A 2,561-nucleotide genomic window follows, 5' to 3' on the forward strand; every position below is an offset into this window, starting at 1 on the left:
CCCCAACCCCCCACAGCCGCTTCACCCCTCTGAATCACCCCAACCCCGCCTGCAACCACACCCCAAAACCCATACACCCAGTCCAAACCATCGCCTGGAGCCTCACTGACCCTCCCAGCCGCAATCTCCCCCACGCAGCCTTACCCCCTGCAGACGCAATGACCCCCTGAAGCCTCACCCCTGAACCACAATGCCCCCCTCCTGCAGCTGCAACGCCCCCTGCAGCCTCACCCCCCAGCCGCAATGCCCCCTCCTGCAGCCACAATGCCCTCCCCCGCAGCCGCAATCCAACCTGCAGCTGCAAGGCCCCCTCAGTCTCAATGCCCCCCCAGCCTCAGCCCCCCCGCAGCTGCAATGTCCCCCAGCCTCAGCCCCCCGCAGCTGCAATGCCCCCAGCCTCAGCCCCCGCACCCGCAATCCCCCAGCCTCAGCCCCCCCCGCAGCTGCAATGCCCCCAGCCTCAGCCTCCGCACCCGCAATCCCCCCAGCCTCACTCCCCCCCCCCCGCAGTCGCAATGTCCCTCTGCAGCCACATCCCTGTGCAGCCTCCCACACCCACAGTCGAAACCCAGACCCCCAGCTGCACACCCGCCCCCCCAGCTGTAATTTGCCTTGGCATCTTGTGGTCAGCTTCCCCCATAGTCACCCCAGATGTAGAGCTATGGGGAGGGAAGAGAGAGACGTCATAGTCCAGGCCTACCAGCCCTCTCACATCTGGGCCTCAGTTTCCCCAGCTGTAGAAGGAGGGGGTGGAGTCGGGGGACACCTGACCTCCCTCTGGCTGACCAGACTGAGGGTCAGAGGCAGTAATAGGGGGACTGGGGGACCCTGCAGAGACCAGGAGGAACTTGTTAGGCGTGGCTCCGGTGAAGCATGAGGATCAGAGTTCGAATCCCCAGTGGCTGTGGGAGGCAGAGACAAGAGAACTTGGGCTTGCGGGCCATCCTGGGCTAATTGATGAGCTGCAGGCTCAGGAAGACGCTGTCTCAAAAAAACAAGAGTGGCTGGGCTGTGGTGGCACACACCTTTAATCCCAGCACTTGGGAGGCAGAGGCAAAGGCAGGTGGATCTCTGTGAGTTTGAGGCTAGCCTGGTCTACAAGAGCTAGTTCCAGGACTGCCTCATAAGCCACAGAGAAACCGTCTTGTAAAACAAAACAAAACAAAAAACAAAAACACAAACAAAAAAGAGTGTGGGGCGACCGAGAAAGACCTGGACATTCATCTCTGACCTCTGACCTCCACACAACCCTGATGATGTCATAGCGGATTCGTAGCTGCGAAGGCAGAGCCATGGCCACAGGTGACCTAACTCTATGTGTGGGTTGTCGCCTGCATTTTGTAGGTCGTTTATCTGAAAAGCTAGTTAATTATCTTTTGAAATGAATTTGCTTTGTTTCAAAATTTAATTTCACCTTGAAATTTATCTTAAAATTTACTTATTTTCTTTTACTCAGCCTCGTCTTTTCCACTTTGTTATTCTGTCTTCAGACCGGATTTCATGGTGCTGCCCAGGCTGGTCTGCATCCCACCGGCCTCCGGCCTCCGTCTCTCCCAAGGGACGTTTATTTTGGCCCGATGACATTATTTCTAAGGGCGAAGGGTGAGTGCCGCCTGCACAGGCCCACCCTGGACACAGTCGCTGCTCCTCCGGGTGGGAAGAAGGCGCCTGGGAGAAAAGGGCTGGAGAAGGGGGTGGAGGTGGCGTTGATTGTGCAAAAGTTAGGGAACCCGCTAAAGCTTTGGGCATGGTTATTCTTTGCTGTCACACGACCTCCACAAATTGCCCCAGACCAGTGTGCTGCACACAACAGGCACTCAGCAAATCCTCCCTCCATCGCTCAGATATGCTGTCTGCTGCCTCTGCTGCAGGCTCGAAGTGTTGACACATCAATCTGCTTTCTTCAGAGGGGGTAAACTGAGTCTCATAAGCTCCGCAGCCAAGAAGGGTTCTTATCTGGATTCAAACTCCGGGTGTTCAGGAGAAGGTGGAGTGAGCGCAGGGCACGTTCATCAAAAGCCCTCTTGTCTGAAGTGACCAGCAAAGCCACGCCCCCAGCCCCTCACTGGGGATTCTAGGCGGGGCTTCACCCTGACCACGCCCCCAGCCCCTCATTGGGGGATTCTGGGCAGGGCCAGTTTTACTTCTCGGTCACTCAGGTCACCTGAAACAATTCCACAAAGAAACTTGCTGGTGAATGTTCACAGACGTTTGAGCCACATTTCCAAATGACAGAAGAAATGCCCAGATGAAGATAAATGGGAAGAAACTTTTTATTTTTTTTGGGGGTGGGGGGGAGTGTGTTCCAGACAGGGTTTTTTTTGTTTTGTTTTTGTTTTTTCTGTAGCCCTGGCTGTCCAGGAACTCACTCTGTAGACCAGGCTGGCCTCAAACTCACAGATCCTACTGCCTCTGCCTCCCGACTGCTGGGGTTAAGGGTGTGCGCCAGCATGAAGCAGCTCATAAGAGTGTTTTATTCATACACTGGGCTATTACTCAGGACCAGACAAGGAACATGGCTCTGCCATGTGCCACACACAGGAAAACACGGGGAGAGAGAA

The sequence above is a fragment of the Microtus oregoni genome, unplaced genomic scaffold (genome assembly GCF_018167655.1).
Source record: "Microtus oregoni isolate MIOR12 unplaced genomic scaffold, Mior012 000019F_ref0000042, whole genome shotgun sequence".
Classification (NCBI taxonomy): domain Eukaryota; kingdom Metazoa; phylum Chordata; class Mammalia; order Rodentia; family Cricetidae; genus Microtus; species Microtus oregoni.